Source organism: Oryctolagus cuniculus, chromosome 14, assembly GCF_051225735.1.
Source record: "Oryctolagus cuniculus isolate XC-2025 breed Fujian yellow rabbit chromosome 14, ASM5122573v1, whole genome shotgun sequence".
Lineage (NCBI taxonomy): Eukaryota > Metazoa > Chordata > Mammalia > Lagomorpha > Leporidae > Oryctolagus > Oryctolagus cuniculus.
The window spans coordinates 50,714,354-50,730,047 of NC_142880.1; the positions used below are offsets into that span (position 1 = coordinate 50,714,354).

At 37.9% G+C, this 15,694-nt stretch overlaps 1 pseudogene; it reads left to right on the plus strand.

Annotated features, from left to right (window-relative positions):
• Positions 1–468: 468 nt before the first annotated feature.
• Positions 469–15,694, plus strand: part of LOC100346286 (ubiquitin-ribosomal protein eL40 fusion protein pseudogene) — a 48,996-nt pseudogene continuing 33,770 nt past the window's right edge.

Consider the following 15,694-nt stretch of genomic DNA (forward strand, 5'->3'; position numbering starts at 1 on the left):
AAGCCAGCTCCAGCATATCACTGCCTCCTGTGAGCCTGGAGGATTTGTTGTCGACCCTAAGACACAGTCCAAGAGGACATTCTTGGAGCTGCTGCTTACTGGGGAGCTATTTTTGCAGTTTGGGGTAGGACACTGTTCACATTAGTAGCACATGCATTAATCAGTACACTGGAAAATTGCCAAAAAGTCTTAGAAGATAAATTGGCATCACTAAATCCAATTTTTGAACATGCTTAAGTAAAAAAAACATTACTGTTAAAAAATCTTTAAGAAGGATAAAAACATCAAGATGCTCTCATTTTGTGAGCCATGTAGTCTCCTGGCTTGCTGTAAAGCACTTTGGGGGCCCATGTGGCCGAGGGGTTGATCATTTCTTTGCTCCTCTCACCTTGCTGCACACGTACAAATACAACCTCCAGACACACCACCACATCCAGTGAGGTGCTTGCCTATAGCTTGAACTCCAACATGAGCTTGGTGAGGGTAAGTTGTCTCTTGTGCAGGAGCAAATCAATATTAGTGAATGATGGCCTGCATTTCCATTGCTGAGAAGTGAGAGCCACAACTTTAGGGATGGAATTGTAGGTGCTGCTGTGTCATAGTATATTTTTTAGCACTGTCAGACTGTGACTCCACAGGATATCTCACTCCAGGATTTCCCACAGGAGGAAGGTATGGTATCTCCTTGAAACAAAGTTCAGGATGGACTCCTAGCACTAGTGCCAGAAACAGTCAGTTAAGCACTATATTTCCTCTTCCCTGAAGGGTCAGGCAGTAATCGTTGAAGACTGCATACTTGGTCAATTACCCAGGAAATTAAGTTGCTAGTAATTCAGGGTCAGGAACTGGTACTGTTGGCTGTAAATCTGCAGAATCTAGCTGATTGCGAGGCTATGGAACATGGGAAATGGCCAACACTTTTAGCGCACATATAGTATAAACCCACTGCACCATCTTCCTAGGTCATGACCATAACTGCACTAAGGTAGGGAAGGACAAGGAAGCCAGGGGGTAATGCCACAGGAAAAGGACGGTTGGGCCATCCAAATCTTAGAGAGTCAGGAAGATTGTATGTGTGTGTTTGGCTGTTGGGGTGGGGGTGAAGGGGGGAACTCTCAGTTTAAAGATATATTCATCCAGTCATTACTTTCTTCACATCATAAACATCAGCTTTTCCACTATAGACCAATCAACATATGTAATCTGGCCCCTCTCTACTACTCATTCATTTTTGGGCACACAGTTTATTTTAATGCTAATCTCATATCACTGATAAATCTATGAAAGACTTTTCCCTTGGGCATTCCATGGAATTCTACCAATACATGTTTCCTTTTTTGAATTCTTAGAGTATTCATACCTCAATTGTAGTTCTCACAAAAAAACTAAAGTTTCTGACTTAAGAATTTGCCTTCTCTGGTAAAATCTGAGAAGAACCATTATAGCTTATTTAGATTTCTATCCTTAATTCTTATCTCAGGGTTCCAAATACAAATGTTCCAAAAACTGTACATATCCAAAATATGTATACGTAGTCACACATACAAATGGTAAGGAATGATAAGTTCTAAGCAACTGAAATGAAAATTCAAGAATAGTACTGCTTTTGGGTAAGAAAAGATTTTGATAAATTATTTTGGGATATAAGGTGAGATGCTGTGGGTGGGAAGGGCAAAAAAGAAATGGAAAACAATATAGCTGAACAGTTCTACTTAATATGCAGTAATTTGCTCCATCTTCTCAGATCCTTATGTTAGTGCCATCTGTTGGTTGTTGTTTATTTCATTCTGTTTGGTAAAAGTCAAATAAGGTAGCTAAATTCTATATGTGGTCAGAACATGTGGAGCACATGCTACAGCATATGTTGGTTTATAAGTTGAACTAGCACAGTAGTAGAAGTTACTTGGAAAAAGCATGAAGGAGAACACTTGTGAACTTCCCCAATACCACACATGGTAGACACTGCCTCACTGTCCATTGACTTTATTTCCTCTTCCACCTGGGCAAGTTTCTCGATCACAACTCCCCCAAAAAATCTTATAAATTTATTCATATAGCAAAGTTCAGTCAAAAATACAATAATGTGATTTTCTTAATCTGTTATACTCACTGTACTTTTCTCTAGTGAGCTGATTTGTGCCATAGTTTTACTGCTTAATTAATGCAAAGCATAGAAAAACTGAAAAAAAAATGAAGAAAATATAGAGCTACCAAAGAGAAGGAAGCTGAGCTTTTATATATTTTGAATATAGCCTCCCACCAAAGGGAGTATCTATCTTAGAGTTTAGGTAAACAGGAAACAAATTTGCATTCCATCTGAGTCATCATTCATTTATAATATTTTAGAAGGTTAATAGATATGCAAATATTTAGCATTAGTGCATAGAAGGAAAATAGTCAATAACAAAGGATAATGATGCTTTTTGTGCTACTCTACAGTTGTAAAAATAATTTTCAAAAGATCATCAATATTCTGTAGAATCTCAAGATATCTATTTAAATAAAGAAAATAAAGTCTACTTGCTGTTATTAATCTGGAAATTATAGCCTTTCTCATCTCCACAATTTTTTTAACTTTTATTTAATGAATATAAATTTCCAAAGTACAGCTTATGGATTACAATGGCTTCCCCCCCATAACGTCCCTCCCACCTGCAACCCTCCCCTCTCCCACTCCCTCTCCCCTTCCATTCACATCAAGATTCATTTTCGATTCTCTTTATCTACAGAAGATCAGTTTAGCATACATTAAGTAAAGATTTCAACAGTTTGCTCCCACACAGAAACATAAAGTGAAAAATAATAGATGATTTTTTAAATGATGATGAAATCAGATCAGACCTATTGTCATGTTTAATCCCAGTGAGAGTCAAGTTGGGAATTGATCATTTCTTCTTCTTCTTTTTTTTTGTTTTACAGAAGATCAGTTTAGTATACATTAAGTAAAGCTTTCAACAGTTTGCACCCACATAGAAACACAAAGTGAAATAAACTCGTTATAGCATTAAGTCTCAATGTACAGCACGCTAAGGACAGAGATCCTACATGAGGAGTAAGTGCACAGTGACTCCTGTTGTTGACTTTACAAATTGACACTCTTGTTTATGGCCTCAGTAATCTCCCCATGCTCCAGTCATGAGTTTCCAAGGCTATGGAAGCCCCTTGAGTTCTCCGACTCTTATCTTGTTTAGACAAGGTCATAGCCAAAGTGGAGGTTCTCTCCTCCCTTCAGAGAAAGGTACCTCCTTCTTTGAAGACCTGTTCTTTCCACTGGGATCTCACTCTCGGGGATCTTTCACTTAGGTTTTTGGTTTTTTTTGTTTGTTTGTTTGTTTTTGTTTTTTTTTTTTGTGTGTGTGTGTTTTTTTTTTTTTTTTTTTTTTTGCCAGAGTGTCTTGGCTTTCCATGCCTGAAATACTCTCATGGGCTTTTCAGCCATATCCGAATGCCTTTAGGGCTGATTCTGAAGCCAGAGTGCTGTTTAGGACATCCACCATTCTATGAGTCTGCTGAGTATCTCGCTTCCCATGTTGGATCACTCTCCCCTTTATTTATTCTATCGGTTAGTATTAGGAGGTACTAGACTTGTTTATGTGCTCCCTTTGACTCTTAGTCCTTTCATTATGATCAATTGTGAACTGAAAATTGATCACTTGGACTAGTGAGATGGCATTGGCACATGCCACCTTGATGGGATTGAATTGGAGTCCCCTGGTATGTTTCTAACTCTACCATTTGGGGCAAGTCAGCCTGAGCATGTCCCAAATTGTACATCTCTTCCCTCTCTTATTCCCACTCTTATGTTTAACAGGGATCACATTTCAGTTAAATTTCAACACTTAAGAATAACTGTGTATTAATCGCAGAATTAAACCAGTCATATTAAGTAGAGCAGACAAAAAAAAAAAAAAAACTACTAAGAGGGATAATGTATTAAGTTGTTCATTAACAGTCAGGGCTATGCTGTTCAAGTCACCATTTCTCATAGTGTCCATTTCACTTCAACAGGTTTCCTTTTTGGTGTTCAGTCAGTTGTCACCAATCAGGGAAGACATATGGTATTTGTCCCTTTGGGACTGGCTTATTTCACTCAGCATGATGTGTTCCAGATTCCTCCATTTTGTTGCAAATGACTGGATTTCGTTGTTTCTTACTGCGGTATAGTATTCTAAAGAGTACATATCCCATAATTTCTTTATCCAGTCTACCGTTGATGGGCATTTATGTTGGTTCCAGGTCTTGGCTATTGTGAATTGTGCTGCAATAAACATTAATGTGCAGACAGCTTGTTTGTCTGCCAATTTCATTTCCTTTGGGTAAATCCCAAGGAGTGGGATGGCTGGGTCGAATGGTAGGGTTATATTCAGGTTTCTGAGGGATCTCCAGACTGACTTCCATAGTGGCTTGACCAGTTTGCATTCCCACCAACAGTGGGTTAGTGTCCCTTTTTCCCCACATCCTCGCCAGCATCTGTTGTTGGTAGATTTCTGTATGTGAGCCATTCTAACCAGGGTGAGGTGAAACCTCATTGTGGTTTTGATTTGCATTTCCCTGATTGCTAGTGACCTTGAACATTTTTTCATGTGCCTGTTGGCCATTTGGATTTCCTCTTTTGAAAAATTCATCTCCACAATTTTAATGGCTGCATTCAGGAAACATATTTGTAATCCCCATTTCAATTTCTTATTTAAGCTTTTACTGTAGTCTTCAATTTTGGCTTAGCACATGTTTCCTAAGAGTTATCTATACCCCCATGCATATAGCAGTTCAATTCACAACAGCTAGATATGGAATTAACCCAGATCTCCATCAATTGATGACTAAATAAATAAAATGTGGTATAAACATGATGGGATATTACTAAGCCATAAAACAGAATGAAATCTTGTTCTTTGGAACAAAATAGATGCATTTGGAGACCATTGTGCTTAGTGAAATAAGACAGTCCACAAAAGAAAAATACCATGTTTTTTCTGATTTGTGGCAACTAATGTAGAGTACAAAAACATAATGTATATGAACAAAACTGACTTTTTTTATTATTGCTTATAGGCCTTGTCTTATCCCCTAGGAACAGTAGTCTAAATACTGCTTGTTGAATTCTTTATTTAATGTGTTATTAAACTTGTGATTATAAAGTAAATTGAAGGAATGTCATCACAAAAATTGAAAGATAAGTAAGAAAGCAAGAGGAGGGAGGGAGAGAGGGAAAGTGAGACGTATCATTATATATATGAAATACATGAAATCTGTTCACTTTACATAAATAAATAAAAATCAGATCCAGTTTCCTCTTAATATGAAAAAATAATATTTTTCATCACTTTCTTTGTGTTTCAGGTACTGTGGAAAGTAACAATATAATTTTAATAACTTAATACTGCTTGGTAAACACTTGAAATCAAATGGTAATTAGGAACCATTAGTGATTAATTTGTCCAAAAAAATGGAACTCAAACCTAACCCAATGACCTTTTTCCCAAATGCTTTATGTAAAGCTGTGATATCTGTGTCTTAAATATTTTTAACTACCATATTGTACATGTTCTCACTATACATTTTCATCACTATTATAAGTCCCATAGTATATTCTAATGATGGGAAAACACATTTTTTTTTACTTTTTTTCAACTTTTATTTAAAGCACAAATTTTGAATTATAGTGGCTTTCCCCCCATAACCTCCTCCCACCCGCAACCATTCCATCTCCTACTTCCTCTCCCATCCCATTCTTCATCAAGACTCATTTTCTATTATCTTTATATACAGAAGATCAACTTAGTATATACTAAGTACAGATTTCAACAGTTTACACCCACACCAAAACACAAAGCATAGAGTACTGTTTGAGTAGTAGTTTTACCGTTAATTCACATAGTACAACACATTAAGGACAGAGATCCTACGTGGGGAGTAGGTGCACAGTGACTCCTGTTGTTTATTTAACAATTGACACTCTTATTTATGACATCAGTAATCACCCGAGGCTCTTGTCATGAGCTGCAAAAGCTATGGAAGCCTCTTGAGTTCACCAACTCCAATCTTATTATGACAAGGCCATAGTCAAAGTGGAAGTTCTCTCCTCCCTTCAGAGAAAGGTACCTCCTTTTTGATGGCCCGTTCTTTCCACTGGGATCTCATTCACAGAGATGTTTCATTTAGGTCATTTTTTTTTTTTTTGCCACAGTGTCTTGGATTTCCATACCTGTGAAACTCTCCTGGGTTTTTTAGCCAGATCTGAATGCCTTAAGGGCTAATTCTGAGGCCAGAGTGCTGTTTAGGGCATTTGCCATTCCATGAGTCTGCTGGAAAACAAATATTTTTATCCTATATATTTATTTATGTTTAAAATCTACATGCTTCTCTTGGATATTGGAATATGGAGGCTGCTATGGCACTACATACTTATCCCCTAACTGAACCTATCTGGCAAATACATTTCTCAATATTTCTAAAATTAACTTTCAAATATGGAACTTACTTATGTTGTCATTAAATTACAGCATGATAATTACCCTCAACTTATCCATTTACTTAGTCCACCATATTCAATAAGCAAGCAAGTTTTGTCAGTTGTAACTCTTAGACCCTGCTTAGTATCAACTTTTCATATTGATTTTATATGGATTAGGATGTCATTAGGAATCAGATGGTTCATACAACCTCCAAATTTGACAAAGATTAATAAAGGAAGAATTTAGGGAAACAAATAGGAGCAATGCAGCCCCTAAGAATTACTGATAATACAGTGAACTTCCCACTGTCTTAATAACAATAGGGGATGTACCGAATTGCACATCTCTTCCCTCTCTTATTCCCACTCATATTTAACAGCGATCACTTTTCAGTTAAGTTTCAGCACTTAAGAATAATTGTGTATTGATTATAGTATTCAACCAAAAGCATTAAGTATAACAAACAAATAAAAAATACTAAGAGGGATAACATATTAAGTTGCTCAAGCTGACTTACCTCAAACGGTAGAGTTAGAAACATACCACGGGATTCCAATTCAATCCCATCAAAGTGGCATGTACCAATGCCATCTCACTAGTCCCAGTGATCAATTTCTGTTCACAATTGATCATAATGATAGGACTAAGAACCAAAGGGATCACATAAACAAGAATAGTGTCTGCAGATACTAGCTGATAGAATAAAAAAGGGAGAGAATGATCCAACATGGGAATTGAGATACACAGCAGACCCATAGAATGGCAGATGTCCTAAACAGCACTCTGGCCTCAGAATCAGCCCTTAAGGCATGCGGATCTGGCTGAAAAGCCCATGAGAGTATTTCAGGCATGGAAAGCCAAGACACTCTGGGGGAAAAACACACACACACACACACACACACACCTAAATGAAAGATCTCCGCGAGTGAGATCCCAGTGTAAAGAACGGGTCATCAAAGAAGGAGGTACCTTTCTCTGAAGGGAGGAGAGAACTTCCATTTGACCATGGCCTTGTCTAAATATGATCACAGTCGGTGAACTCAGGGGGCTTCCATAGCCTTGGCAGCTCATGACAAGAGCCTAGGGTGATTACTGATGCCATAAACAAGAGTGTCCATTTGTTAAGTCAACAACAGGAGTCACTGTGCACTTACTCCTCATGTAGGATCTCTGTCCTTAGTGTGCTGTACATTGAGCTTTAATGCTATAATGAGTACTCAAACAGTATTTTTCACTTTATGTTTCTGTGTGGGAGCAAACTGTTGAAATCTTTACTTAATGTATGCTAAACTGATCTGTATATAAAGAGAATCAAAAATGAACTTGATGTGAATGGAAGGGGAGAGGGAGTGAGAAAGGGGAGGGTTGCGGGTGGGAGGGACGTTATGGGGGGAAGCCATTGTAATCCATAAGCTATACTTTGGAAATTAATATTCATTAAATAAAAGTTAAAAAAAATCAACAGGGGAGAGAACAGAAGCAAGAAATAAGAGAGGGGGCCAGTGTTGTGGCATAGTAGGTAAAGCCCTGCCTGCAGTGCTGGCATCCCAAATGGGTGCCACTTTTTTTTTTTTGACAGGCAGAGTGGACAGTGAGAGAGAGACAGAGAGAACGGTCTTCCTTTTGCCATTGGTTCAACCTCCAATGGCCACCGCGGCCAGCGTGCTGCAGCCAGCGCACTGCACTGATCTGATGGCAGGAGCCAGGTACTTATCCTGGTCTCCCATGGGGTGCAGGGCTCAAGGAATTGGGCCATCCTCCACTGCACTCCCTGGCCACAACAGAGAGCTGGCCTGAAAGGGGGGCAACCGAGACAGAATCCGGTGTCCCAACCGGGACTAGAACCCGCTGTGCCGGCGCCGCAAGGTGGAGAGTTAGCCTAGTGAGCCATGGCGCCGGCCCGGTGCCACTTCTTATCCCAGCTTCTCCACCTCCAATCCAGCTCTCTGCTGTGGCCTGGGAAACCAACGGAAGATGGCTCAAGTCTTTGGGTCCCTGCCCCCAAAAGGAGCTCCAGGTTCCTAGCTTCAGATTGGCGCATTCCCAGCCATTGCAGCCATTTGGGGAGTGAATCAGTGGATGGAAGACTCTTCTACTCTCTCCTCTCCCTCCCTCTCCCCACCTCTCCCCTCTTCTCCCCTCTTCTCCTTCTCTCCTTCTCTCCCTCTCTGTGACTCTGCCTTTCAAATTTAAAATATTTTCTTAAAAATGAAACCAGAGAGATTATTTCAAGGAAATACCAACAGAAGATCCAGTCTTTGGAAAAATGAATTATCCAGAAGATATAAAGTCAAATAAATAGCTATACGAAGCTGATACAATAACTATGATCTAGTCCTGAGCCCTACTTCCAACTGGTTGAACACAAAATGTACTGGGAAATCATAGAAACAGAGTGTAATACAATTAGCTTAGAATTCTGAGGCAACAATCGGCATATAGGATGGTATAAAGTGGATCTTTGTTTGGGATGGTGTAAAGTGCCTTTGTTTGGGTTCTAATTATCCTCTGCTACTCTCCCAGGGACATCAGCAAGGAGCTGGATTGGGTGTGAGGCAGCCAGGACTGGAACCGTGGCCCTATCCTATCATCTCTTATCATAACTTTTGTCCTATTCTCTAATATGGTATTACAATTTAAATCAATATATTCTTTCAAAATGGGAAACTGATCTTTCCTTACCAATGCATTGAATGCTTAACAGAATCTAGGCATCCTCATAGATAACTGTAAAATATTTCATAATATACAAAAGATTTCAAAATTACTACCATACTTATTCATTATGCTCATCACTCTTTGGTCTTGAAATGTTATTTTAAATAGTCACGTATTTTTTAAAAGATTATATGTGAAAGTCAAAGTTACGGAGAGGAAAAAGAAAGAGAGACAGAGAAAGAGACAGAGACAGAGACAGTGACATAGACAGACAGAAAGATATATCTTCCATCCACTGGGTCATTCCCCAGATAGCAGCAACAGCCAGTGCAGGGCAAGGCAGAAGCCAGGAGCTTCATGAGTCTCCTGTGTGGATGACAGGGACCCAAGAACTTGGGCCATCCTCTGCTGCTTCTCCAGGCCATTAAAAGAGAGCTGGATCTGAAGTTGGAGCAGCCGGGACTGGAATCAGTGCCCATAAGAGATGCTGGTGTTGCAGGTGACAGCTTTACCTGCTATGCCACAATGCCAGTCCTCTAGTCATGCTTTTATAAAGACAGAGAGAAAGGTCTTCCTTTCATTGGTACACTCCCCAAATGGCCACTATGGCCAGCGCTGCGCCGATCCAAAGCCAGGAGCCAGGTGATTCTTCCTGGTCTCCCACACGGATGCAGGGACCCAAGCACTCGGGCCAACCTCCACTGTCCTCCCAGGGCACAGCAGAGAGCTGGACTGGAAGAGGAGCAACTGGGTCTAGAACCCAGAGCTCATGTGGGATGCCGATGCCACAGACAGAGGATTAACCAAGTGAGCCATGGTGCTGGCCCCAATATAAGCCCTTTTTCAACATAATCTTACTCCCTTTATTCTCCTTTAATTTCTTTGTCAACATGTAGTCTTGTGGAATCACCATTAGTTTTCCAGAAAAATAGGTGTTCATCATTTACACTTTCATAAATTTATATACAGGTTAACACTTATTTTTGTAGTATAAGCAACAGGGTATTTTAAAGTGTGTGAAAAAATAAAATTAAATTAAAGATAAGTTTATTTTGGTTCAAAATATTTAATATCTATGCATAATTTTTCATAATATGTATTTCCATATTTTACATTTCCATGAACATTTAAACAACCCTATGTATGAACAATCTGCAAAAACTACTGTTTTTCCCTTGAATATGTGAACACTATTGATCTTTGCATGGGTATATTGTATTTATTACATAAAATGTGATCATAAAAACGAATTTTGAAACTAAGAGAGACTCATTGCCAGTTACAGACTCTTTACATTTCTTTTTTTTTTTTTTTTAAACTTTTATTTAATGCATATAAATTTCCAAAGTACGACTTATGGATTACAATGGCATTCCCCCCGTACCGTCCCTCCAGACTCTTTACATTTCTAAATAAATTAGTTTTTAGGGCCAGGGCAGGCACTATGGTATAGTGGGTATAGTTGGCACCTTCGGCACTGGCATCCTTGTGAGTGCCCATAGGAATCTCAGCTGTTCTGCTTTCTACCTGGCTCTTTGCTAATGCTCCTGGAAAGCAGCGAAGATGGTCCAAGTGCATGGGCCCCTGTACCCATGGTGGGAGACCTGGAGGAAACTTCCAGTTGACAAGCTCTGGCTCTTGTGGCCATTTGGAAAGTGAACAAGTGGATGGAAGATTGATGCCTCTATCTCTCTCTATGTCTTTCTCTCTACAGTTCTGACTCTCAAATAGATAAAATCTTTTTAAAAAAATTTAGGGGAAGTAAGTAAAGAGCATGTTCATATTCTGACATCCATAAAATCTACATGTCACATTTCATCTAAGCCAGTTTTCCATTTGAATTATGATCCTTTGCAAATAGGAGATAGAAATAGAAATCACCACATATTTCCGTTGACCCTGACAAAATGAAATGCTACTATCCAAAAAAAAAAAAAAAACAACAACAAAAAAACTATATGTTGGATAAACTCCAAACAGAATAATTAGCAAAAGAGATGATATTTTCAAAGGTAATGAATAGAAATATTGATAAACTTCAATATATCCTTGCTGAATCTTAAAGTATGTACAGAAAAATATGAAAATAGCATGTTCCCAACATTTTAACTGCATATAATCATATGATATGTGTCTTCTATAGGATCTCTTAGCTATATTGAAAGTTCAAAAATCTCAGTTTATTATAATAATTTATGAGACACAACTATTTTTGAATATATAGTAAAGAAACCAAGTCTTTATTCTATGTATTTGAATATTCAGAGTACGGAGTTACAATTGAAAATAACACCTTTACAAAATTCCAAAGCATTATATATGTATTTATCTATGTCTTGACTTGTTTGAAAATGTCCAAAATACATACACAATAAAATAAAATATAACTTTGTAAGGATAAGTGTGTTTGAAATGCTGAGTGATTCAGAGGGAAGATCGCTTTGATTAAGGTTAGAGGAAGAATTTGGTTAAATATCTTTTAATTCTTCTGGAATCATGTGAATCACAGGTGTAGAAAGTAGTAGATTTCTACAAAACTAGAATACAGATAAGTAACTATATAATATCATTGATTGAGTTTAATATTTTAATTATTAACATTAATTTTTTGATTTAAAATAACATAAAATGAATATGGATGCAGGGAAGTTAGACTCTTGTCTACATAATTTGATGTGCATAGACATAAGGTTTTATACAATATAAAGTATAAAATGTAGGGAAGGAGTTGACACATACATTGTTTTTATAGAAGGAAGATCAGGTTTTACTGGTGCATTTATCAGGTATGTATTACATGCCTATGATACATCTGGCTCTCTTTTAGGCTTCTTGCAAAACCACAATGGAATGGAATTATCACATGGAATTAACCCATGCTACCCTTTTAAAACTGATAGTTCAGTGGAGGAGATATATTTTGTTCAGACACACATACAACTATGTAACTGCATGCTCTGTATAAATTCCATGCATGATATTTGTAGGCAGCCAGTAACAGTGGGGAGACTGAGCCACCTGGGCCACTACTTGGTGTTCCCTGGAACCGGGCCATCATGTATGAGCTGATAAATGGAGTTAGAAAGACAGAGGGAAAGGACTGCATCCCTTTCAGAAAGGGGTAAACTCAGGGTTGAAAAGTACAGCAGTTGGAAAGATATAATGTATTGAGAAATAACCGGGAAGAGACTAGTTAATTTAGGGAAATCTAACATGTGCCATGGTATTCTAGGTGTAGAAGAGTGTCATAAAAAGAAGGTGACAGAGTTGGAAAGGATTAGGTCACACATCTTGAGACAGAGTCGTGGGTGCTTTAGGTGTTCACACCTGCTTTTCTAACCAATCTGTCACAGAATCTCATAGACAAAATGGAGATGAAGACAATAACCATTGTCGCTCCCCGTCTTCGTGGAGGAACGACACAGGACCCTGCGTTGTTCTTTTGTCTGCTCGGCCCTCCCCGGTTTGCTGCTGGTTCTTCCCGGGTTGGCTACTGTCCCTTCCACCTCCGTGGAAGGGCGGTTCCCCCTAGCCACTTTCCCCACTTCTGCGGGGGAATGGCACACCACCGGCCGGCTCTCTTGGGGGCTGCACAGGTGTTCCTTCAGATAGATGTTCCCCTTAGATGTTCCTGGTACATGTTGTCTCTCTCCTCCTTTATAGTCCTCTTCCACCAATCCCAACTCTGCTACCCACACGCCGAGTACGCTGTTCTCCTCCAATCAGGAGCAGCTCCTGCAGCTTGTCAAGTTGGTGAAAGGCAGCTGGGTAGAAGCTGTTTGCTCCTCTCCCAGCGCCATATTGTGGGAGAGCAGATGCATAGAATAAGTCTTAATTCCAGTAACTTAGTCTAGTACGAGTTGCTCCCAGTTGCTCCCCACAAACCATGTGTAGTAACAAGAATTCCAGGAGTCCTCATTGCCTTTTTATTTGATTAGTTCTTCACATTGACTTTTTGGATGTGTATCAACCTAACTACTAGAATTTTTTTAAACTGAAATTACTCACTGGGCACAATGTATTTTTTTCTTCTCTACCTGTGTTTGTTTCAGATGAAATGCTGCCATACTGTTCTAAGCTGTTTCTACATCTGCATAATGGACATAATCACTCATGTATGAAAATTACCAAAAATTGTTTTCATTTTTAACTTTGGAAATAAAGGGAAAATAAAATTTTAGAGTTCTTGGTGAATTTCAAATACTAGCATGGGGTTTATGAATGTACGGTTATACTACTTTCAGAGGTTCTCTGGCAAGATAATTTATCCTCTTCTAAAAATGAAAAGAAAAGGGATAGCCAACAATGCAAACAAAAACAAAGGAAAACAAAAGAATCAAGTTAAGAACAAAAAATAACAATCATAGATAACTATTTTATTTATTTTAATACTCCAAAAATGTATAAATGAAATAAAATAACTATTTATCCTTCTTTGCTTGTACAAGATACCTTTAATCAAATAGCGTTATTGATGAGAAAAGCCTTGCTTTATAGGAACCCAGATCATGAATGTATGTTGAATTGCATAATTGAAAAATAAAATTTTATACTCTGGGGTAGTAGGTAATCCACAGATACTGAAATCTTTGGGTTAACAATTAATAGAAAACTAAATATTCATATGCTATCTAGCATCCTGAAGTTTGTTTTTTGAGAGGCAGAACTTTTAAGAACCTGGACCTAGTTGTCAGTATCTTGAAATAATGGTTGGGATTAGTAACATCATGGGTGGGGATGTCTAAAGGTTTGAGTGTCTTGGGATATGAAATAATATGTATTATGCAGCATCACTTCTGAAATAAAATTGTCAAAACTATGCATGCTATGGAGTAAGTCATCTCCCATGTCAACTGGACTACTTCTGTCAACAAGCCAGTGCCATAAGGAGGTCAGAAGAGGCGAGAATTTGGAGAAATAGCAAGAAAATATGATCTGTAATTCTTGGCTGTGACTTGCTTGAGTAAATCAAACACAAAAGCTATGTTAAAGAAAATAAGGGGTATACAAATATAGGCAAAAAATAGATGGCATTTGATAACTGGTATTAAAGTATGTGGAATATAGGAAAATGTTCTATAGAGATGTATAATTAAATATTTCAGGTTGGTATATCAAGCTGTCTATCATTGTAGTTTTTAAGGAAAATTTGATGAAGCATTTCCATCCAAAATTTGACAATGAGATAATTGTGTGTACTCTTCATATTTTCTCTCCGCTTTTCTTTATGTCTGAAGATTTTCAAAACTGAATGTATTCATATTAACTTCTTATATTTTTTCAAAGAATATCAACATTGAAACTATCTATTATTTGGATGATGAAAAGCAGAGAAGGAGGAAAGGAAAGTAAAAGGGAGGAGAATCAAGAGAGGGAAGAGTAGGTGGTGAGGTCTATCTCTGTCCCCCCACAGCTAACTTTTAAATCAAATGTCCAATGTGATGTTATCAAGAGGGCGGCTTCAGGGATTTTTTTTTTTTTTTTTTTTTTTTTTTTTTTGTCATGAGGGTTTATCCTTATGGACCGGCTCAGTCTTCCTGTAAAACAGCCTTGGAGGAAGATCCCTTGCTCCATAAAGTAGGATTCAGCAGGATGGCACCATCTATGAACCTGTAGATGATATATTCTCTCCAGACACAAACTGTTGGATCCTTCATCATAGAGTTCTCAGCCTCCAGAATTTAAGAAATAAATTTCTGCTGTTTGCAAGGCATTTAATTTATACCATTTTGTTATAACAGCCAACATGGACCCATTGGGGGAAATGGTGAGGAGAAATATGTTTAACAAAAGAATTCACATAGCTTTATTCATTCAGCTTTATTCATTCATCCATAAGTTCATTCAGGTTCATCCATAAGCATCTTTGCATATGCATTCTGCTAATTACCACACATTTGCTTCTTGCTCATGATTTGACTTATTGCTTAACTCAATTATATATTCTCAGCTCCAGATATTATTTATAGAATTTCACAGTTCAATTTCTTAATAAGAAATTGACCAACGACTGGTTTGTACACATTGCCTATTAAATTGACTCTTCCATTGCTTCATCCTGAACTGAGTCTAGGGAAGGAATGGGTATGGGAAGGGTTGATAAATGGATACTAAATTATAGGTATAGTTACATAGGAATAAGAAGTTCTAGGATTTCATTGAACAGTAGAGTGACTATAAATAATGTTTATGTACTGCATATTTCTTTATAAAAAACCCTAGAAGATAGGATTTTGAATGTTTTCACCATAAAAATGTTAAACATTTGAGTAGATATGTTTATCTTTATTGGACATTAAACAATGTATACTTGTATTGAACCATCATTTGTTTTTGAAACAAACTTATTTAAAGCAGGGAAAATGGCAGAGAAGTTGGGTTATTATAGCCCAAATGTAGACAAATTGAAAACTCAGTTGAATCTGTGTTTTTAAAAGCACAGGCTTCTGCTGCCCAACACTATAGTTTTTCACACACAGTAAATCCATCTCAATGTTTCCTATACCTCCCTGAAAGGAGACTATGGGTATGATAACAATGGTTAATACTGCTCACGAATCATTAATATTATTGAAGCTAAG